This window comes from Podarcis filfolensis, assembly GCF_964270895.1.
Source record: "Podarcis filfolensis genome assembly, chromosome: Z".
Classification (NCBI taxonomy): Eukaryota; Metazoa; Chordata; class Lepidosauria; order Squamata; family Lacertidae; genus Podarcis; species Podarcis filfolensis.
In genome coordinates, this window is record NC_139617.1 from 28,858,514 (window position 1) to 28,883,638 (window position 25,125).

Below are 25,125 nucleotides of genomic sequence, written 5' to 3' on the forward strand. Positions count from 1 at the left end.
GGGGCTTACGTGGGCCCCCACAATATTTTATTTTATTGAAATTGGCACCCCTGATGCAAGCAGAGCACCTTATTGATCACCCCAGAGGAGAGTATGGATGATTACAGGGTGGTCTTCTCCAACACAACAGCCTTGCCTTAATAAACAGAGTCTTGAACAGACTTTTACCTTAATCACAATGGGAAGGCTTGATTTTTATTCCACACACAAAAATCATTTTTAAAAAGGTATTGCTATAACATTACATATGGAAGAGCTGCATATTCCTGCATTGCAGAGAGTTGGACTAGGTGATCCTCAGGGTCCCCTAAAAAGGTAAAGGTACCCCTGCCCGTACGGGCCAGTCTTGACAGACTCTAGGGTTGTGCGCTCATCTCACTCTAGAGGCCGGGAGCCAGCGCTGTCCGCAGACACTTCCGGGTCACGTGGCCAGCGTGACAAGCTGCATCTGGCGAGCCAGCGCAACACACGGAACGCCGTTTACCTTCCCGCTAGTAAGCGGTCCCTATTTATCTACTTGCACCCGGGGGTGCTTTCGAACTGCTAGGTTGGCAGGCGCTGGGACCGAGCGACGGGAGCGCACCCCACCGCGGGGATTCGAATTGCCGACCTTTCGATCGGCAAGTCCTAGGCGCTGAGGCTTTTACCCACAGCGCCACCCGCGTCCCAACTCTACAATTCTATGATGCTGTGACATACTCAGCTCCCTGTCTTGGGCTTTAAACCACCTTATGGTTTTGCCCCTGCTTTTCTCTTCATTCTTACATCCCTGCATATGGGGATAGATGAATCTATTCATTTTGGTCTCTCTCTGTTCCTCATTTCTCCAGTCCTTTTTTTAAAAAAAGAATTCATCACCATTTTTCAGCGCACACCTTCTAGTATACTCATTCTTAATGCATTTTCTTCTAATATATATTTACAATTTCTCTTAATGATGCATTTTCATGTATTTTGAGTGGCTACCCACGAGCACCTGATCAGCCTCTTTGAGAACAGGATGCTCACCTAGATGGGCTTTTGGTCTCCTCCAACGTCAGGGCTCTTCTAGTGTGCTTCTGTTTGTATGCTTTCTTTCCTCTGGAGAGCTGCATAGCAAAATTTGGAGAGATGAGAATTTTGAAAGATAGCTACATTTCATTCTGCATCTTGGTTTGGAAAGGTAGATCCAATATGTGACCCAAATTGACCCTACAGCTGCATGTGATCTTTGTCCCTCCATTTTCATCACCCTCGCCTGACCAAATGTCTTCTTGAAATGACTCCACCCTTTACACTTTGTTCTCAGAGCCACCTCCCAGAACCCCTGCAAACTATTCCTCCTGACCTGAGAAGTCTCCAAATATTTTGGACAGCCTTCTGACCATTGACAGCACTGACGAGGGCTGAGCTGCAGTTCAAAACATTTAAGAAGAGCCTGCTGGATCAGACCAATGGTCCATTTAGCCCAGTGGCCAACCAGATGCCTGGGGGAAAGCCGGAAGCAGGATTCGAGCACTCTGCTTTCCTGTGGCTTCTAGCAACTGGATTTCAAAACATTTAATACCTCCAACTGAGCATAGCCATCATAACTAGTAGTCAGTGATAGCCTTATTCTCCATGAATTTGTCAAATCTTCTTTTAAAGCTATCCAGGTTGGTGGCCATCACTGCTTCCTGTGGGAGCAAGTTTCATAGTTTAACTATGCATCGTACTATCTTTTATCTGTCCTGAATTGGAATTTGGAGAACATAGGTTCAGGAGGTTAGGGGAAGCTGACATAAATGAGTGGAGTTGAAACAAATGTAGATTTTCCACCCCCCGTTTAGCCCATGTCATCTTTCCTCCCATTTTTCTCTTATCATCCCTGTGTTAAATTAGACAGGATGCTCAAATAAGGCATCTTTGGTTTCTATTTTGTTTTTCAAGACATTCTTATGATAAAGAAAGAAAAAACAAGCCTACACAGCGTTTAGTGGTTCAGGTTTGGAAAAATGGTTGCATGGAACTCTTGTGACTATATGTTTTCAACAAGCCTGCTCAGTCACTGCCTTTTGTTTGAAGGGGTTTTTAACACTTTGCCACTCAAAGAAAATGATACCCGAAAGGAAGAACCCACCCCTTCTGTGAAAATGTGCATATCTCCTGTAGATATTCGATCACTGTTTAGTACAATGGCAGCCCTCGGAAGATTCAGTTTTGGATGGAAGCAACCATTCTGAATGTAAAAAAGCACTTTTTTTAATTAACCCCCCCTCAAAATATGGCTTTCTTAGGGGGGGGAATGGTAGCCATTCCAATTCTCTATCCTTTGTCCCCAAAATATACCTGAAACAAAACAGCTGATTTTGAGGTGGATGAAATATCTGAGTAATGGTCCTTGTCAATCTGATCCCATTTCATATCCCACCAGACTGCCATTAAGATTCTACCTCTTGCTGATGTGTCCACACAAAGTGAATGATGAGAAAGGATAAACTAGCCAAGCTAGATACAGCACCCTGAGCTTAAAGAAGTCGAGATCAGGGTGCATGGAAGCAATGGAGCTGTCCCAATGGGTTGCCACCCACTTGCCAAGTTTTTAAAGGTGTGGTGAGCTTACTTGTGAGACTCTTGTGACTTGCAGGAATGTGGTGTGTGTGCATGCTCACTGCATCTGGGAGGATGGGTCTGTTCCCAGTGGTGGAAGTGGTATCTGGTCATGGCTGTGCCTTCTTCTGACTCTGGTTCTTCCATTCCCAGTCAATACCTTCCCTGGGGGCCACTGATTTTTTTTCTCCTTTGGAGGGGATGGGAGAGGTGGGATTCCTGCCTCCCCATCCAGAGCTGCCAAATTCTGGAAAAGGGGAGTACCTACCACCTCCAACCTCTGTTCCCTGATCTCAACAATCCCATATCGTTCCATTCCATCCTCTTTCCCCCATTCCTCACGCCTACCAATCTAAGCCTGAGCTTGACAGTGCCTTGGGACTCATCACACAACAGAGCAATGCCAAGATACTAATCATTGAAGGAGCCTGGATTTCTGGTGCAGAGCTGAATTCACAGACTGCTCAGGTGCAGACCCAGATTTACTGGGTGTGCCACTCCATCAGCAGCCTCTGCTCGTGTGAAGAAGACGCAGCACAGCAGCAAAGAAGGTGGTGTCCGCTGAGAAGGCCTGGTGGTGACCGACAACCCAGTTCACCAAAGCCATCTCAGCTCCCCCTGCTCTCATCATTGGTTCAAGTCAGGCCAGGGAGGATTATGAAATAGCATTACATGGCAGGCCTGAAAGCCAAAGTGTCTCATAACTGGATGTGTGATTTTTGGAATTGCGCCTCCGACGCTACAGCAAGTCACACACAAACGCTCCTTTCCTTCGCAGAGGCCAGGCCTGCTCTGACAGATGAGAAACCTAATCTTAGCAGTGGCCGCCCAGCCAGCACATGCCTCTCAAAGGTCACCCACTCAAGTCCAAGAACTTGTGTGTTGGAACTATCACCATGTGCAATAGATTTCTATGCTCCTCTCTCTCTCTCTCTCTCTCTCTCTCTCTCTCTCTCTCTCTCTCTCTGCCTGTTTCTCTCACTCACTCTCACATACAGAGTTTTAAAACAGAACAAGTCTATGGCATTTATTCTTTACTAGAATTATTACTAGTAAGAATATAAAAGAGCCTGCTGGGTCAGGCCAGTGACCCATCTAGTCCAGCATCCTGTTCTCACAGTGACCAAACAGATGCCTGTGGGAAACTCGCAAGCAGGACCAGAGCACAAGAGCATACAGTGGTACCTCAGGTTACGAACTTAATTCGTTCTGGAGGTCCGTTCTTAACCTGAAACTGTTCTTAAACTGAGGTACCACTTTAGCTAATGGGGCCTCCTGCTGCCGCTGCAGCGCCGGAGCACGATTTCTGTTCTTATCCTGAGGTAAAGTTCTTAAGCCAAGGTACTATTTCTGGGTTAGCGGAGTCTGTAACCTGAAACGTCTGTAACCCGAGGTACCACTGTATTCTCTCTTCCAGAGGTTGCCAGTAAATGGTATTACAGTGATACCTCGGGTAAAGAACTTAATTCGTTCTGGAGGTCTGTTCTTAACCTGAAACTGAAGCACCACTTTAGCTAATGGGGCCTCCTGCTGCTGCTGCGCCGCCACCGCACGATTTCTGTTCTCATCCTGAAGCAAAGTTCTTAACCCGAGGTAATATTTCTGGGTTAGCGGAGTCTGTAACCTGAAGCGTCTGTAACCTGAAGCGTATGTAACCTGAGGTACCACTGTATTCAGAATCATTGCTGCCGCTGACCATGGTGACACAGCATAGTTATCATGGTTACTACCTTATTCTCCATGAATTTGTCCACTTCTTTCTTTGAAGCCGTCCTGCGGCAGTGAATTCCATAGTTTACCTATGCACTGTGTGAAAAGAATTCCTTCCTTTTATCTGCTCTGAAGCTTCCAAAGTCCAGCTTCATTGGACACCCATAAGTTCTAGTGTTTCCTACCAGTACCTTTTTCCCTGTGGGAGAAAAGCAAATGGGAGGGGGTGATTTTGAGCAGGAAAAATGGACTGAAGGGGGAAACAACCTCCCTGGACTGAAATGGACTGAAGGGCTAAACAACCTCCTTCCCCAGCCATTCTCCCACTTAAATTTGTAGCCTGTTGCTGGGTTTTGGTTCAAAAAACCATTGCTAATACCACAGCCATTTCCTTACGTCCCATGAAGGGTGGAGATGAGGTCACGGTTGCTATCCCTTCTCCTAACTTCCATATGGTCAGCCAAAAGTCTGAATAGTTGTATGCCCGCAGCCAGAAAACATGCCTAGACATGATGTGTTAAGGTGCTTGGCTGAATGTGTGGGGATGTCACCTCAATAGGGACTTTCTGATTTAGGCAGAAAATAGGGCTATGTTTGAAAATGGAGTTGTAATAATAAAAACTACCACTAGATGGAGCCCTTACATATAGCTGCTAATTAGCGGGGGGGGGTCAGGCGAGGAGGCATCTACTCCCCCCCCCCCCCAATAATTTTGTTGTTCAGCTTTCCCCCATTGATTGACATGTATAAAACTGATATAGTGATATTATGGATTTGGTATTGGTTTCCATACCTATTTTAAACCTTAACTTTTATCCACTTCGTTTAACAATGTTGTTGAAAGATCATAGTTAAATATAAAGTTACATTAAAACACTCAATCATTATTCCATATTCCAATTTTACTAGAAAAGAAAAGGCTCACTACATACTGATTTAGTTTGTCATATTTGTGAGTGGGAAGAAAAGGAATACAGTGGTACCTCAGGTTAAGAACTTAATTCGTTCCGGAGGTCCGTTCATAACCTGAAACTGTTCTTAACCTGAAGCACCACTTTAGCTCATGGGGCCTCCCGCTGCTGCCGTGGTGCCGGAGCACGATTTCTGTTCTCAACCTGAAAGTTCTTAACCCGAGGTAATATTTCTGGGTTAGCGGAGTCTGTAACCTGAAGCATATGTAACCTGAAGCGTATGTAAACCAAGGTACCACTGTATTAAATCAGCATTTCCACTTTATCCTCCTTCAGTTGCTATTACGATACTTACAAATAAAAATTTTATTTCTGAAAAACTAACTGTTGTTGCTGTTGTTAGCATTTCATGAATTTTATAATATACACTGCTATTTTTCTAGAAAAAGAGGTGCCATAACTTACCATGAATGCCTCCCTTGTTCTCTTAGAATGGCAGTGGCACCCACCTGAGAGGTGCCGAGCTGAGTTCAGGAGAGTTCCACCTGGAAAAAACCCATGATTACATAGCGCCACCTGTTGCACATGAACAGGTTTGACAGCTCCCTGCCACAAGGTGCTGCATCTCAATCAGGACAGGGAACCTTTCTGATTCCACTGAGTCAGTTCCTTATCAAGATCTTCCTAGCAGGCCAAATTTGATGGGCAGGCAGGTCTACCTACCTGTCAGTCATCAATGTCACTGATATTACAAATGATGTCAGGCACTTTGGCTTGACCTCTCAGGCAACAAGGCACTGCTAAAAGGAAGTTGCTTTAAGAATCTAGACATAAGACACAGAGGGAACTCCAGAGGGAAGTGGAGGCAGGAAGAGTAATCAAGGGAAGAATATGCCATTGTCACAACTATATCATAGAATCATGGGACTGTAGAGTTGGAAGGGACCACGGGGGTCATCTAGTCCAACCCCCTGCAATGCAGGAATCTTTTGCCCAATGTGGTGCTTGAACCCATGACCCTGAGATTAAGAGTCTCATGTTCTACTGACTGACCCATCTATCATGAGCTATATGTTCTTCAGCTTACTTACAGCAGGGCAGGCTGGTCCAAATACCCAAGAATCCTGGGAGCAACAGTTGGTTATGTGTGCTGAGAATTTTCAGGAACCTCCTCTCCCAGAGCGACAGTTCCCAGAGTTTCCTGTGAAGAGGGATTAGTTTTTAAACCACTCTGAGAACTGTAGCTCTGGAAGGGTAATGAGGGTCTCCTAATAAATCTTGGTACCCTTAACAAACTACTGCTCCCAGGATTCTTTTGGGGGGAGCCATGACTATTTAAAGTGATATCACAGTGCTTTAAACATATGGTATGGATGTGGCCTGTGGGATGTGGGTGGCGCTGTGGGTTAAACCACAGAGCCTAGGACTTGCCGATCGGAAGGTTGGCAGTTCGAATCCCCACGATGGGGTGAGCTCCCGTTGCTCAGTCCCTGCTCCTGCCAACCTAGCAGTTCGAAAGCATGTCAAAGTGCAAGTAGATAAATAGGTACCGCTCCAGCGGGAAGGTAAACGGCGTTTCTGTGTGCTGCTCTGGTTCGCCAGAAGAGGCTTAGTCATGCTGGCCACATGACCCGGAAGCTGTATGCCGGCTCCCTCGGCCAATAAAGTGAGATGAGTGCCCCAACCCCAGAGTCGGTTACAACTGGACCTAATGGTCAGGGGTCCCTTTACCTATGGATGTGGCCAGAGGCAGTAAAGGCTGAGTACCTCCACCGGCATCAGTGATGGACTTTCAGCTGCACCCTATACAACGCCTAAACTCTGTGCCCCACCCTTTGCCTTCTATTGTTTGTCACTGTTGCAGCACCCTCTTTGGTGCCCTCTTGGCCTGGTGCCCATTGCAGGAGACCCAGTCTTCGCTCCCTAAAATCTGCCTCTGCCGACATGCTGTCTCTGACAGATTCCCCACTACCACCAACAAGGGAATGCAGTCCTTGCCATAAAGAAAGGTCTTTCCACTCCCCTGCAGCAAGCAGGATATGGAGCCTGGACTAGATGATCTTCCCAAAGGCTTCATAGAAAAAAAGTGGGTTTTGAGGAAGGACTTGGGGGAAGGATGAGAGCTGGTCTTGCAGCAGGCTTCTGGAAGGCAGAGGAAACAGGACAGCAAATGCAGAGAAATATTTGGCAAGAGCAGGGCTCTTCATACTTTTGGCGGGGGGTGGAACTAGATGAACAAAGATCACAGGAAGGGATGCTTCGGGATATGAGTGGAGAGATAAGGAGGCAAGTCCGTGGAGGCTTTCAGGATAAGGATGTCTGGACCTGTGGCGTTCCAGATGTTGCTGGAATGCATCTCCCTCGGTCACTCTGACCACTGGCCTTGTTGGCCAGGGCTGCTGGGAGGATATGTCCAGCAAAATCCTCACATCTCCTCTGCCCCAGTTGATCCTGTTTCTCATTTTATCATGGAGTGAGTTTGCTAGATTGAATCACCTCTACAGTTAGTTGGCTTCACTGAAATCACAAGAGAGCTGGATCTTAACGGCTTCCCACTGGTGCAAAGGTGCAAATGCTGTGTTATCATTTATGCATTTACGTATGCTAATTTCCAGCTGCAAAGCTCAATCTGCTTGAAAACAGGCCAGTTGATAGAGGTGTCTATGCAATTCGAGAACTGAAAGCCATCAATAATGCGGCTTCACAATCTGCAGGGAACGAACGAATGAGTCTTAACTGACTGGAATTACAGAAAACAGGAGGGAAAGTTGGTGCCAGCAACAACAGAAAAACTAGATAGCTGAAGCAGCAGCAGCAGTTGTTCTTAAACCTTAGCAAAGTTATTATTTCTTCTCTTCTGAACAGAAATTCCTTTCTAGAATAATTTTACTTTCACGCCAAGGTAATAATAGTGTCCAAAATAGTTCTTATTTTCATTTTAAGACTCACCAAACCATGCTGGAAAGTGCATGGCTTAAAAACTCACAAATCTCTGTGTGATAATACAGAATTGCCCAGAAATTGAGCCCACCAGAATTTCCTAGTCAGGTACCACCTTCTGGTTGTTTGTTAGAGTATTGGACTAGGACCTAGAAGACCAGGGTTCTAATCCCCACTTGGCCATGGAGCCCCTTGGGACCGTCACTGCCTCTCAGCCTAACATACCTCACAGGGTTGTTGTGGGGATTAACTAAGGAAAGGGGAAGAATAATTTACACCACCTTGAGGAACTTGGAGAAAAAAGGTGGATTATAAATTAAATAAATAAGAGCAGCCTACCTGCGGGACACTAGTACAGCATCTTCATGAGACTCAGTGAGTCAGTTTTGATGACAGCTTCGTGGTGGGCAATGATAGGTTAACTTTCCAAATTAATACCTTACTGCCCAGATCCTGCCCTTTAAGGGGCGGGGGGAGGAAGGCTAACAGCAGAGGACTCTACATCTGTGGAGACTGCACTGCTCTTCCGCTCTTCTGAAGAAAGCTGGACTTTCTGTGCCTTGAGAAAAGACAGAAGAACCACAGAAAAATACAGAAAAATACAGGATGACCACAGTTGGCTGAGGGCATCATATGCTCTGTAAGAAGCAAGCGAACAAAATATGGCAATTCCACCCTAAAATGCCTTGCATGGAGCGATGCACTCTCACTGAGCAATACAGGCACAATGCATTGATTCCTTAAACATCTGGGGAAATGGGTGAGTATCCCACACTGGAAACCAGCTGGGAGAGGCTTACAATCTTCATTCTGCAGTCACCAACTGCCCTTAGCTCTGTCTGCTGTTCCAAGAGGCACATGGCCCCTGGGATCCATTCAAGAATTTGAGGCTCAGGAGTTTGGGAAGCCCTAAGTCAAAGACAGTTTGATTGTTCAACACAGTAACAAAACATGCTCCTGAAGCACCAGTGGGAGCTTAGCTTCTTAGCTTCTGTGACTAACAGCATACTGGGGGCCCCAATTTTGGTCAGACCATGGCAGAAAAACAGAGGTTTACCTGCCCCACTTGGCATCCCAAAGTCCTGTCAAAAATCACACCCACCTAACAATCATTAAGAATAAAGCAACAGCCACCTCAGCGCATCAAGTGACTAAGGGCATTTCCAGGTGACTGTTTATTGAGCATTCATTCTGATTTGTTTGCAGGGAGATTTGACCATATTGGCTATTTAGTGAGTACCCATTCCCATTCGTTTGTGGAGAGGTTAGGGTGTTGCATCAAAGTAAGTGTCATCCCACACTTCCCAGTCCACTGCAAAACTCTGATCTTTTGGGGGACTTCCAGCGAGGCAAGATGGCGAGCGCCATGGCCACACTGAACTTCTAGGGTCCACCAGCATGAACCCACCAACAGCATGTGATTCAATATAGCTACTTTAATCCAACAACTCCTCCCTCACACACAAACAAACAAATCCCCACTGCAGCCAACCAAAGACAATCAACAACACCTTAGGCCACCCCAACCCCTCTCACCACCAAGGAAACATAACAAGCGAATAGGAAAAGAACCTACCCAAGTAACACTGACTGAAAACCCCCACATATACACTAAGTAAAAAAACATAAGCTTTACCACCCCATCCCCTCTCTCTTGCTCCCCCCTCTTTTCTTCCCAACCCTATACAGTGGTACCTCGGGTTACATACGCTTCACATTACATATGCTTCAGGTTACAGACTCCGCTAACCCAGAAATAGTACCTCGGGTTAAGAACTTTGCTTCAGGATGAGAACAGAAATTGTGCAGTGACAGTGGGAGGCCCCATTAGCTAAAGTGGTACCTCAGGTTAAGAACAGTTTCAGGTTAAGAACGGACCTCCAGAATGAATTAAGTTCTTAACCCGAGGTACCATTGTACTGCATATAACACCAGTGTCTCATGACAAATGTAACCAATCTGTAGAAAACGCAACCTGAAGAAAGAGACAATGCATGTGCTTTTGTAAACAAATCCCACCTGAAGATAGTGACAGTCTGGAAAGGCCCGCATTTAGTCTTACAATCTTGGGGGACCCATTTCATGTGACACAAGTCTTAATTGCCTTTTTTCTGGACTAAAAAGTCCCATGTGCTACAACCTTTCCTCACAGGGGAGTCACTCCATCCTCTGGATTATTTGGGTTGTCCTTTTCTGAACCTTTTCCAACTCTACTGTATCCTTTTTGAGGTGAGGCAGTACACAGTACAGTACTCCAAACACACTGGTGTGTAGTAGAATGGGTTTCCCACTTCAGGTGCCAAAATATATTGGACAGGTCTGCCCCTGTGGAGAAAAGGTACAGTTACAAACCCTTCTTTCTACAGCACATAATACAGTACTCCTGAATTGCTTGGCATGCGTGAACTATAAAGATGGGCCCATTTGAAACATGAGACAATAGATACAGTGCATTTCCTTCCTATCTACCCACACCCACACACCCTGACCCCATAGAATGAATGCTCCAGTTATAGCTAAAGTTAATTGACCAGAAACCAGGCAAGCCAAGATGTGAGGCTGTGTTGTTTATCATGCCGGGAAATAATCAAAGCAGGGAAAGGGGCTGCTCTGACAGCGCCCACCTTGTAACAGACGTTGCTTTGGTGGAGGATGGTGGCAGGAGGTGAAACATTCCCTTCCTGTGCCTTTGGCAGGTGGATGTTAAATCTGAGCACAATGGGAGAGGCACCTGTTGGGAGCTGAAAGCCCCCTTGAGGGTTTGGCACTAATTGTCCTTTCACAGCTGGGAAGATTATATGTAATTTGAGCACTCTGTGCTGGAGCTCTTGCCGCAGCCCCTGAGAAGCATTTTAAGGAGGCAGGGGGTTGCCTCCCCCACCCCCAGGTAGCACCACAATATGATCTTTCATGAAGTTTTCATTTCATCTTGCCCTGCTGTGGCCTGCTTTCTGGAAGTGGGGCCATGAAAGGGGGAAGGAAAGAGGGAAACATTGCAAGAGGGAAACTTATTCCCCACTCCACCCCACAGGATAACATAATCTTGAATAAATTGCACAAGTGTCCTCCCTCCTCTCACCCCATTTGAATTTGCTTTGGGAGAAAGAACTTTGGGGAAACCTTGAATGGAACTTTACAGGCAATGCACAATATGGTTTTCGGATCCTTGCAAATATGGATGAGATGATTTTCCCAACTCTGCTCCTTTTCTTCATGATCCCTCTGGCTCATTCTGACTCGCATTTGACTTTGCATTGGGCTGAGATAAAATACCCCTCCCTCCTCAGTCCATTGCTGCACTCAGGAGGCAGCAAAGAGTTCCAGCAGAGGAGGGGATTTCAGCAATTTTGGGGAGAAGTGGGCAACATTTCTCAAAAGGTTCAAGCGGGCTTATTGGTGGTAGCAACATTTGTAGTTCATTTTTGCCATTTCATAGCTGCTGCCTGTTTGTGGGGAGGGGGGAAGTCCCTTCCACTGGCAGCCATGGTTCCCCCCAGAATGAGATGAACAATTGGGAATAGGGGGTCATCACAAGGCAGCCAAAGGGAATACAGTGGTACCTCGGGTTACATGCGCTTCAGGTGACATACGCTTCAGGTTACAGTCTCCGCTAACCCAGAAATAGTGCTTCAGGTTAAGAACTTTGCTTCATGATAAGAACAGAAATCGGGCTCCGGTGGCGCGGCAGCAGCAGGAGGCCCCATTAGCTAAAGTGGTACCTCAGGTTAAGAACAGTTTCAGGTTAAGAACGGACCTCCGGAACAAATTAAGTACTTAACCCGAGGTACCACTGTAGTTCTTTTGCTGCCACTGTCAATGGCAAAAGGGGGAGAGTAAAAAACAAAAGCCCTGTGTCTGTGGCCACAGCTGCCACTAGCAGTAAAAGTCTCTGCCCCACCCCTCAAAAAACATTTTGGGAAATGTTGCTGCCTCAGCTGGCTAACTGTAGAAATGACCGCCCCTCCCCTCCCCCCCCCCCCCGCCACTAAGCATGAGAATGGCATAAGGCTCAGTGAGGGAGTTGGTGGTAATTCTTACTCTTAACACAATCTAAAACCTTTTGGAGTGTGTGAGTGAACTTTGGTGCTAGTGTTAATTTATATAAAGGATGTACTTTTGCTATCAGAGGTTACAGAACTCACCTCCATGTCCTCTTTAGTTTCACATATTTGAAACTAACCAGAGCCGAAAGTCAATCTATCTAGAAAAGATTTTCCTGTTAACCTTTCTTTTTATTCTTTTCTTTTCTTTTTTCTTTTCTTTCATTCTTTCTTCTGCACCTTTTCTGATTCTCTTCCTCCTCCCTTGATTTTTCATCTTAGTCTCAGCAGGGGGCAAAATCCACATCAATGCCCCAAAACCTAATTAGGCTTTCACACCAATTAAGCTTATTGACACCAGATTTGATACATTCCTTCAGGATGACGGCAAAGGGTTTCTTAATGCAAACAACCCCCTTAAACTAGGTGCTTAGAGAAAACAATTCTCAGAAAGAGAGAGAGAAAGAAATTAAGGTTAACAAGCAGCTAAAATGTGTGAGGAGAAATGCTGATCCCAAAGGTCCCTTCTGAAGAGAGTCAAACCATTAGCAGAACAAGGCTTTAAAAATACTCTGCAATTCGTTTTTTGTAAAGTTTTTTGAGATTGTTTGTGACATGGTGTAACCGATGAGACAGGATGAGACAGGACTTCCCCTTCCTCTCCCGCTGCAGCCCCTTTCCCTCAACCCACCAATCTGTTCTAGATGGTTTTCAACCCCCTGAAGCAGTTTTTTTGGGGGGGGGACTGCAGGGGCTGCTGATGGGGAGGAAGGGGAAGCCCCATTTGCACAAACGGAAGTTTGTTGCACAGATGAGCAGCTGATGAGCAGCTACAGTTGGGTATTGCTCTATATAAATTGGAACATAAGAGCATAAAAAGAGCCCTTTGGGGTAACAGAGCCCAGCATCCTGATCGCACAGTGGCCAAACAGATCTCCCTGTGAGAACCCTGCAAGAAGGATCTGAGCGCAAGATGCACAGAAAAAGAAAATTCAAAGAAATGAAGAATATATACAGACAGCAATATAGAAAGCCAATGACACTTTATTTTTATGATTCCAGGTTGTTTAAAACGTTTCATGTTGTAACCCGTTCTAGGATCTTCGGGTGAAGGATGGGTGGTAGTAGTAGCAGCAGTAAAGGTAAAGGAGTAAAGAGACCCCTGACCATTAGGTCCAGTCGTAGCCAACTCTGGGGTTGCAGCGCTCATCTCGCTTTATTGGCCAAGGGAGCCGGTGTACAGCTTCCGGGTCATGTGGCCAGCGTGACTAAGCCGCTTCTGATGAACCAGAGCAGCGCATGGAAACGCTGTTTACCTTCCCACTGGAGTGGAACCTATTTATCTACTTGCACTGTGACGTGCTTTCAAACTGCTAGGTTGGCAGGAGCAGGGACCGAGCAACAGGAGCTCACCTCATCGTAGGGATTCGAACCACCGACCTTCTGATTGGCAAGTCCTAGGCTCTGTAGTTTAACCCACAGTGCCACCCACATTCCTAGCAGTAGTAGTAAAAATACATACATACATACATACATACATACATACATACATACAACAATGCTATACCTTCTAGGGTTGGGCGATATCTGGTTTTCTACATCACCAGCTATACATCATGATATACCAATGTATCATGATGTCTGCAGTAAGGATGGAGCTATATAGAGGCATTGGCTGGCTTCATGGTTTTCCCCACACCGTGATTTTTGTATAGTGCACACGTGATTTTCAATATATTGCTAGGTTCAAAATTATGAAACCAATACCATGATATGGACTTCAAACCAGTTTTGGAAGACATATTGCCCAGCCCTAATACCTACTATAATAAGAGCCACACACATATCCGTGTGTGCCTGATGAGTTGTTGCTCCTTTGGAATAACATTTGCAGCTTGACTGATTGGATCATAAACTTTCAATCCAACATGCTGGGGGCCATGCTCACTGGCACAATGAAAACCAGCAGTGTCTCTGTTTACAGGTGCCTGGTGATCTCATGGAGATACATTCCCAGGTTCTAACGCCAGTGGTTTTTTCTCTGGGGAGAGGCAGGGGGACGCATACCCCTAAACATTTTGTGAATCTAAGTTTGGCCTCATTGAGGGACAGTATTTAAATATGAGTAGGAAGATGAGAGTACCCCTAAACATGTTTTTTGAAGAAAAAAAGCACTGTCTAACGCCATAAAAAAGTAAACGTAAAGGACCTGTGATAGTTAAGTTCAGCCACAGACGACTCTGGGGTTGCGGCGCTCATCTCACTTTACAGGCCGAGGGAGCCGGCGTTTGTCCGCAGACAGTTTTTCCTGGTCATGTGGCCAGCATGACTAAGGCACTTCTGGTGAAACCAGAGCAGCGCATGGAAACGCCGTTTACCTTCCCACTGCAGTGGTACCTATTTATCTACTTGCACTTTTTGGCATGCTTTCGAACTACTAGGTTGGCAGGAGCTGGGACCGAGCAATGGGAGCTCACCCCGTTGTGGGAATTTGAACCGCCAACTTTCTGATCAGCAAGCCCAAAAGGCTCAGTGGTTTCGACCACAGCACCACCCACGTTTCCACCCACGTATCCAGGTGCCCCGACTGTTCTTGCTTGATTCAATTGGTGCATGCTCTTTCACATATTTACTTGGAGGGGGGGTCAATCCTCCTGGAAGTTGTGTTTATTTTACAATGCATTACGCCTTGCAAACAACAATGAAACTAGTAGCACCTTAAATCCTCCTAGAAAACCTCTTAAGGACAAACTTTTGTGTTGTAAGGATAAAAAGAGGAGTAAGAAAACCATGTACACCTTCAGTTGCCACCTAGGGACAGTCATTCCATCAAACTGCTTCAATGGGAGAGCTGGGAAGCAGGGCTCCCTCCATTGGCTCTGTTGTGGTAGATGATCCCCATTGGGCCTCCTTTCACCTCAGCTGGCACCTGGGGGGCAGCCATTCCCTCAGGCTGCCTCAGTGGCAGAAACAGGAAGCAGGAGGCTCACTCTTGGCAGGTTTGCTGAGAGACCAGCTCTGCCTGGCATCTCCTGGCCCTCAGCTGTGCTAGCTGGGCATTCTGTGGGTCTGAATTTTATTTTTTCCTCTTCCCTCCCTGTCACCTTTCCCTTGTGTGTCTCTTTAAAAAAAAAGATTGTAAGCCTGCAGACAGGGACTGTCTTGTTTTAATTGATTGTAAATGAGCCACTCTGAGAAACTGAAGAGTAGGGTACAAATGATCTAAATGAATAAATAATCCCTAGTTTAACCACTAGTATCACACAGACACTCTTTCTAATATTCAGCTTTGTGTCTCTCTCCAATACACACCCACACTCATGGTCAATATAGATTAATGTAGAAAGGATATTCCTCAGTTTATTTTCACCTCCCTGGGACATGATCTGCGTTCAGCATCTCTTCCACAAGCCTAGCAAGAGAGAAACTGGCTCCTGTAATACATTTTCCAAAAGATCACATCCCCAAATCCCAATATCGCATCTTGTGAGGTAACTGATATAATACAAAACCATTTTTTCCGTCCATAAAGACATCAACACCCCTTCCTGCCAAAACATCGACCTTCTCAACAGAGGAATGTTTAATGATGCATGCTTGTAATTGAATACTCAAGATCCATGGAATAAAGCTGTAATGTTTTTTAAGTCTTATCGAGGGAAAATGATAGTAAGTCTGATGGGGAAACACCAGCTGCTTCACTCATAAACAACAATATGAAGCTAACAGCCCACAAGGGGAAGTAAGGGGGCTTAGAGCTGCTTCTACACTTCAGGGTGATTTTCGGGGGGAGGGTGGTGATTTGAGTCATTTTCTAACCTACCAAAATGGCCCATATGAAATGAAAGCATGTGTCACTTTCGAGCCACTGGTCAAGCACATCTCACCAGCTATAAATTATAGACAGCAAAACCAGGAAGTTTGCTGACACCCCAGTACTGTTTCACTTGGTGGGTGACACTGTATACATACCCTCCAACACGCTGCAGGCCAAATCTGGGACACTATCTTTTGGATCCAAAATCCCACATGAGTCAATGGTACCCACATGGGCTAGTGGACCTAAAGGGGGGGCTTTTTCGGACACAGCGCCCCCAAAACATGCATTTTGGTTTGCCATGTGAGATCACAGACTTGAAAAAAAAATGCTTTTTTCAGGTGAGATCTTATGAGATAGCAAGGCACCCAAAATGGCTGCCATGCTCTCACTGGGGCAAAAACGGGATGTCCCAGTTTTTCCAGGGCAGTTGACAGGTATGTGTGTACACCCAATATGATTTCATGGTTTGGCCTTCAAGAAACTGTGGAATTCTAGTAATTTACAGTTCCTAGTTCGGGGGCGGAGCTCTAATGCTGTGTCCGCAGAGATGCACCCCTAAACGGGAGCCCCAGATTCTTAAAAAAAAGGGAAAGGAAGAAGTTTCTAGAAAGAAAGTTATGAGGCAAAATGTGCAGGTGTCCTTCTAAGTGATTTCTGAAACATGCCAGGCTGACTGCTCCTGACTGCCAATATCTTTAGCTAGTGAGTGAAGTCAGAGCCACAATTAATAAGTGAGTTGTTTAGACATCAGGCAATAGAAATCCCTGGGGTCCTAAATAGCTGCTGTTTTCCCCTCCCCATTAGTGTATTTTTCCTGCTTCAGACTCATTTTCTAATGGTCATTGGAATCTCTGTGGTTTGCGCTTTCTTTTTCCCTAGCATCCGGATCTTTATTCCGGTGGGTTCATCTGAGACCAGGTATTCCCTAGAATACTACTACACAATAAGTGTATGTTAAGTGTTAATATTTTTTTTTAAACCCTCCCCAAAAGTGAAAACTGCAAACAGGCTTGGGAATGCCTTTTGCTATGCAGACCTACAGCTAGGCACTCATTTAAGAATTAATCACAGTGGTACCTCGGGTTTAGTACTTAATTCGTTCCGGAGGTCCGTACTTAACCTGAAACTGTTCTTAACCTGAAGCACCACTTTAGCTAATGGGGCCTCCTGCTGCTGCCATGCTGCCGGAGCACGATTTCTGTTCTCATCCTGAAGCAAAGCTCTTAACCTGAAGCACTATTTCTGGGTTAGTGGAGTCTGTAACCTGAAGCATCTGTAACCTGAAGCGTATGTAACCCGAGGTACCACTGTATACAGTTATCTTATAGCATACCAGCCAAGTGCCCCAGAAAAAACGCACGTCATTCTGTTATTTCACGCAAAATTATGGCAGCCTTTTGGGGTGCCACGATCTTGTACATTATCACACTGGACTCTCAGCCCGAAAAAACCACGCTTTTGGGGGGGGGCTGCGATTTCGCAACACAAGATCTCAGCTCAAAAAAGCACCTTTTCAGGGCGAGAGCAAGGTCTGGATCATGTGATTCGCCCAAGAGCATGTCCTAGAAGACACACATCCCAGTTTTGGGTCTCCAAAAGTTGGACAGTACATTATTGTACATGTCTACTCAGAAGTCTCTTTGTGTTCAATGGGGGTCTAAGGTTTGAATCCTTGCTCTGCCTTGAAGCTCACTGGCATTGGGGACCAGTCACTGGCTCTCAACCTAACCTACCTTCCAGGGTTGTTGTGGGGATTAAATGAGGAGGGGAAGCTACATATGTCACCTTGAGAAGATATGTCCCTTGGAGAAGATGGTGGGATATAAATGCATGAAATAAATTAAAACAAATAAGGCAAAAGTGGAAGCATATAAGTCTTGTCAGATGTCTATCAATGGCTACTTGCCACAATAACCATATACTACCTCTAATGTCAAGAGAAAGTACGCATCTAAATACCAATTGCTTGGAATCACTAGTTGAGAGAGGGCTTTTGCGCTCAGGTTCTGCTTGCAGGTTTCTCAGTGCAGCATCTGTGAGAACAGGATCCAGACTAGGTTGGCCTTTGGCCTGGTTCTTAAGTCAAACAGAAACAGAGCAGAGACACACTGAAATAGAAAAGGGAGATCCTTAAAGTTGCCTGAGCATATGAACAACTTAGAGCCTATTTGTACTATGCCTTTAGCCAGAGCTCCAATGAAACAGCTACTTAGAAAGAACATGTGTCTTTAAGGAGAGGCCTCAAAACATCCATTCATTTTCCCCCAGATTCTGCAGGTCTGTTTTTTGGTTTATTTCACTATGCATATCATGCAGACGTGCCACTTACCCAAACAGGGAATTCTGAGTCTGCATAGGCAAGGGAGGGCACAAGCATTTCCCACACTGATCGATCTTCCCTTTGCATTCTTTTCAAATTATTACTTCGTGTCATGCAGTTCTCAAAGAACATCTGGCCTTCAACTTACCCTCCTCTCTCAACCCCCACCCGGTTTGTTGCCTATTTTTCCTCTTATTCGTCATGAAAAAGAAATCCTAAATCCCATCATGAAAGGACCACACCAGGTGCCTGATATAGCTTCAAGACATTGCTTTGCAAAACACTCCACTGCTTATTTTTGACTCATTAATTTCCCTCCCAGAAGCGGAACTGACCTTTTATTTCCTCAATTCCTCATTCACGCAATCATATTTTCTTCTTTTAAAAAACACAAATCTGTAGAATTTAGTAATATTTCTTGTCAGGGTGGGAAACCCAGCTGGTGGCAAAGGAAATTGGTCTTCTCCTTCCCAGGGTTGTGTATTTCTTACAATAATTTATTTACTTTATAAAATTTATATACCGCTTGAGTATAAAGAAAAAGACCCCTCAAAGCGGTTTACAAAGCAGATGTCAAAAAAACACACCCAAGAACAATAATTTAAGATATTTCGAAAGTTCGAATAACAATAGTCTAAGAACAGATTAAAACTCACATGAAGTTTCTAAACACCATCTGGGCAGGCTTTTCTAAACAATAATCTTTTTAGCAGGCACCAAAAAGAGTACAGTGAAGGCGCCCACCTGATATTAAAAGGTAGGGAGTTCCAAAGTGTAGGTATTGCCACATCTGTGGCACCTCTAACAGCTCCAGTTCTTGGTAAGGCAAACATTTCTTACAGGGACGTGAAACCTTCATGCCTGGGTATTTCCAGAAGAACTGCAATGTGCTGAGGGTGGTGCTTTTTTTCCTAAAAAAATGTTCAGGGGTGCCTCATTTTGATTCAAGAAATCACCATTTTATAGTTCAAATTGGGAAAGATAAATACAGTGAATGGACAAAAGTACAAAGATTCACAAAATGTTTAGCGGTATGCGTAAACCCCCCCCCCCAGAAAAAAACACGGGCTGAGGGCCAGGGTGGTCTCAAATCAGGATGCCCAGCAGGCAGGCACCTTTCTTCCTGCATCGGTGCTTCCCTGTTTCCACTGTGAGCCCAGCAGAATGAGGGCTTGTCCACACTTTTGCTTGTCCCATGCCTAGAAAGCATGGGTTTTCTGCTTGTTCCATGCTTTCTAGGCAAGAGTCCAAGCGGTTCTTCGTTTGTCCCACCACTTTCTCTGGTGGGAAACACCTCTGCTTAATGCTGAATCAAAGCAAACGTAGACAGCAGGTTTCCCCCCAGGGAAAGCAGCAGAACAAGCGAAAGTGTGGGCGAGCCCTGAGCTGTGTGCTTCAAGGGCAGTGTTATGTACTGAAGTTCTCACCCTGGGCTAGCAGGGGGATACTGTAGATAGTTATGCAAATGAAGGATCGAAAGTGACGTTCAGTGATTGGATAGTTTTAGAAAATGACAACAGTTACATTGTTCTGGAGCTCTATATAAGCAGGCTGACTGAGCTCCTCAGTTCGGTCTGTTCCAGCTTACAAATAAAGAGCTGCTTTGGAAGGATTGCTGTGTTGTCTGATATGTTCGCCCACAACTTAACAGGCAGCATTTAGCATTTGGCATTTAATTTATATTACTCTGCATGAGCACTTCAGCTAGCTGGCCCCTCGTGAACAACTGGTGAGGTTTTCAATGTTGTTAATCATTTTAAAGAAGGGGGTATTTTATCCTACTTTTCATTCAGAGACTTCAAAGTGGTTTACATGGCTTTCCCCCTGCCTGTTTTATCCTCAAAACTTCTCTGTGAGGTAGGTTTGGCTGACAGACGATGACTGGCCCAGCATCATGGCTGAGTGGGAATTTGAACTCTGTCCTCCTAAGCTGCAGTACAACTCTCTAACCACTACACCACACGGGCTCTTAGGTTACCCTGGAGCAGACCCAGCTGCTAGCCTGGGTCAGTGAAGTGTGCATTCAGCACCTGTTTGGGTGCATGATCCCAGAGTCTGTTTGTGCTTGGGCAACAGGGTCATGTTTGCTGAACATATGCCTCTTATGTTATCTGTCCAATCCAGTACTGTCCACTCTGACTGGCAGCAGCTCTCCTTTAGACTGAAAATACTGGGATTTCACTTAGGCCCTCTTCTGCATTCAGAGCATGAACTCTGCCATTGAGTTTATACTCTCTTCCCTCCACCTGAAAGTTCAGTGCTTTTCTAGACTTGAGTGTACGTCTCCATCTTTGAAATCCCTCTGTATGAATTAACACTTGCTTTCTTGTTGCAATGTAAATGGAATTCTCCCTCCTACCTAGAATTTTATTTCCTGTATGTGACTGTTGTCCCCCCACCTATGCCCGCCACCACCCATGGGAACACCGGGAGTACTAATCCTTGGTACCTGTTACTGCAGCCAAAGAAAAAATCTTCAAAAAATGAATCCCCCAACATGAAATGAAAGCCACCAAGTTTCCTGTAGGTTCACAAAATTTAAAGGGCAACAAGATTATAAGAGTAGTAAAAATTCAAAAGGTAGCAAAACTAGTAAGTGCAAGGCAGATCTACCACCGCTCCATGAATAATGAATGTAAAATTTTATTCGCTTGCTTGTGAGATAACAGTTTGTGGGTGAGGGAAGTCGGGGCACATGCGCACCGATCAGCTCATCTTGGTGCTTGCTGTTGCCCTACCACACTGTCATTTGGGCATCAGCTATCATATAAGCTTGCTGAACACTTTGCTTTATTTAATAAATGCTTTATAAAAAAAATTGAGAAATCAACAAACAAATTTAACTAAATACAACTTAACAGTTATTACATCAATACTGAAAACAGCTCCAGTGAGTTCCAAAGGAGCCTTCAGACATATACCATAGCAAATGGACTATAAGTCTCTACAAAGATTTTCATGCAGTTGCAGTGGTCTTCAAGTTTTGTCGTCCCTGTGTATATATAGGACTAAAGGTTGCCAGACTGCATAGAACAATAATGGGTCCAACTTCCCTTGGGCAGCATGCAGGTGACCAGTCCATTTTTCTGCTAACCCACAGTCTATGGAATAGTTTGCAGAACAGAAAAGACAAACCAAATGCAGTTCTTCAGGATCAGGAAACCAAATGAATCTGAAAATTCCACAGTGTCTACAAATTCTCACTTGAACTTTATCCTAGCACACGGTCTAATTTTGTGAACACCTATGATGATCATGTGCAGCAAATTTTGGTGGAATAAATTCAACAATTTTGAATTTCCCCAAAGTAACCATCAAAGAAAATTATGCACCTATCATTATGCATGGAAAGTTGCCAGCAAAGAAATAATTAACCACCAGTGGGATCATCTGCACTTCCACTTGCACCTAGAAAACACAGGCTGGAACAGTTTTCCACCTGGCCCATGCTTTCTAGGCACAGGTCCAAGCACTTTGCCCTTCGCCCCCCTCCTTTCCAAGGAAAAATACACTCTTTAGTGAAAGATCAGAACAAATGGCAATCTGGGGAAAACCCGAATTGTTGTTTGCTCCAACTGAATGCTAAAGATCAATTTTCCACAGCAAAAAGCAGAGGGAAAAGAGGAAGTGTGAATGAACCCTCAGTGTTCTGTTTTTGTTGCAAGCTGTTCCTTTATGCATTACTGTAATATCATCATATTTTTGTGATAAAGGAACAAGTGATTGGAAAAGCATATCTGCTAGTTTAGAAAGACATGAGAGAAGTAGTGAACATCTGGAAAATTTTCAAAAGTGGAAAGAACTTGGATTTAAAAAGAAGACAACTGATGAAGGAAACATGCACCTTACTAAACTAGAAGAGAAATATTGGCAGCAAATGTTAGAACTAACTACTTGTAAAATATTTAGCTTTGTTTAACCCAGTTATGGATGCACACCTTTGAAGAATAAGGGAAAATGAGAAAAGTACTCACCATCTTGGAAAAGACATACAGAATCAATATGACAGTGAAACCACTGAGTGAAACCAGAGGAGAAAGTCTGTAGGTGGTACAATGCCTACATACATAACAAAGTTGATGTCTTAAAATCATTGCATACCCTCCAACATGACAAAGCGGAAATCCAGAAAGTGTGTTTTCTGGGGCTGACTCACGTTACCGGCACAAGATTGTGGCCCTGAAAGACATGTTTTCAGGAGAGCACGGTGCTCAAAACCACGTTTTGGGGTGCTACATGTGGTTGTGGCCCCCCAAAATCACTTTCTTCAAGGCGAGATCACAGCATAAGATTGTGGCACCCAAAATGGGTGCGATGCTCTCATGTGAAAAAAGGGATACTCCAGTTTTACTGGGACAGTTGAGGGATATGCCATTGCGCTGTTAGTTAGGTGACATATATGATGCATTAACTAAAATATCTTATGATGCTAAGTTAACAGGGTTTTTTGGAAATGCCTTACAAGGAGATGCACTAGGCCTTATCAAAGGCATTTCTAATTTCATTCCTGTGGTTTCTGTTGTGAGGAGCAAACTTCAAGATCAATCTCACTAGCAAAATTCTTCAAGCAAAAATACATGATGCCATTAACCATATATGAAGAAACAAAAGTTTATTGTAAACTGCAGGATTGAGGAAGGATTCGAAAAAGTACTGGTAGATGCACATGAACCTGCTGAAGAAGTAGAATTCCCAGCATTTTTTTTTAACTAGATGGGCTCTATCTGAGAAAAAAGAAGAAGCAATTTGCATAAGAAATGGACAATGAACCTATCCAAAATCTTAAAGAAAAATTCAGAGAAAACTTTTATTTTGTAGTTCTTGACACTGCAGTACAATCTCTTGATGAAAGAGATGCTTCACACAGATGCTTAAGTTCATTTCTGTATTTGGCTTCTTCTGCAATATTCACCTTTTACTGTAAAGGACTTCTGACAGCCCAAGAAATCAGCTCTTTGTACATCATGCATTCAGGTTGCACAGATTCCCACAACGGATTGTGTCCAATAGAGGAACACAGTTCACCTTGCAGTTCTCGAAGAAGCTCTTGCAGCTTCTCAAGGTGGAGTACTGAAGAGTCAGGGACTGGACAAAGGAGGAGGAAGAGTGGTGGAGACCACCTCTCTATCCTGGCCCTTCGAGGGAGGAGGAAGAGGAAGACAGTATAGATTTAAAACATTGGTGTGCTCAGAGGCAGATGAGGGGGAAAGTTGGAAAATAATGGGAGAGAAGGAGCAGGCAGAGTCAGGGCAGCAGCTGGCTGACCCGTTGTCACTAGAAAGCATTCCAGACCCACCATCTCCCAGAACCCGGCAAGCCTTAAAAGCAGGAGAGCAAAGAGCTCAAAGACAGAGGGCACTTAGTGGCACCCATAGAGGAGATGATGATAATGATGACGAATGAGGAAGTAGGAGAGAAGGGGGGTGGAGATTCACTTGGGACAACACCATTATCCAAAAGGCTGGGTTCTATAGGCTCTCCCTGTAAAGCTTGAAATAAAAAAGGACTGTAAGAAACTTTGCCTTATCTTTATACTTCCCTGGGCAATCATCCAGGAGCTGCTGACAGCACCCTGGCAAGTGAGCCCCCATTGCTCTGTCCCAGCTCCGGCCAACCTAGCAGTTCAAAAACATGTCAGTGTGAGTAGATAAATAGGTACTGCTGTGGTGGGAAGGTAAACGGTCTTTCTGTGCGCTCTGGCAATTGTCACAGAGTCACATGCACAGAAGCGGTTTAGTCATGCTGGCCACATGACCTGGAAAGCGGTCTGCAGACAAATGCTGTCTCACTTGGCCTGAAAGTGGAGACGAGCACCATGCCCAATAGTCAAATTAGACTGGACTTAACCGTCCAGGGGTCTTTTAGCTTTTTTTTACACCAACCCAAATTATAGAACACTATGTAAATTTAGAGCAAGTTTTACATAAGAACTCCATAGGCAGTCCAGCTGCTGAATTATGTAATGAATTAAAAGTTATTGGAAGATGACTTTGGAACCATGCACCACCACAATAGCCCCGTTTCCAGATGCAGCAGCAAGATGGTGCATGTTGTAATCTTCTTTTGGTTAGTTTCCCAGAGGCTCCTATTAATCCTCTTCTTTCCATTCAAAGTGCTGCAGCAAATATCATTTTCTTGGTGCATCAATCAGACCATGTTTCTCCTCTTCTGCAGTCACTTCAAGACTATTTCATAAACTTATTTTACTTTTAAATAGGCTTGCCATATGTCCAGAAAATTCCAGACATGTACAGAAATCGGATGCCTAAAATGGTGGTGCAGCCGCCATGAGCCAAGCTGTTTTCGGGTTTTCCGGGGGGGGGGTCCAGTTTTTAAAAATACTTTAAAAAAAATATATTTTTTCTATCAGAGCTGGGCAGAGTGGCCATCCAGATGTGCTGGGCAGTGATAGCCCCACAGTGTCACGGTCCTGTGATGGGAAAGCCGGTGGGTCTCCTCCGCCAGGGGTGGTGGTTATTCATAAACCCCTGCTAAGTGTGCCTCATCTGCAGTTCGGGGCAGAAAAAACTTCCGCATTTTCTGTCTTCCTCCTTGAAATCCACAGCCAATGGGGAGGGACCAGAGACTCTGCTGCTGCTGGCAGTTGCCTTCCCAGCTGAAGGCAGCCAGTGCCTTTGAGGGTCCCCCTCCCGCAATGGAATGAGCACAGCCAGACGGAGCATGCGGAACTGGAGGGGCTAATGGTGGGAGGCTGCACCACATTCTTACTCCTCCCCAAAAAATTTTAAAAAACAAACCAGGTAAAAGGAATGCCTCTTCCCATCTGAGTGAAGCTCAGGAATTTTACTTTTTGAA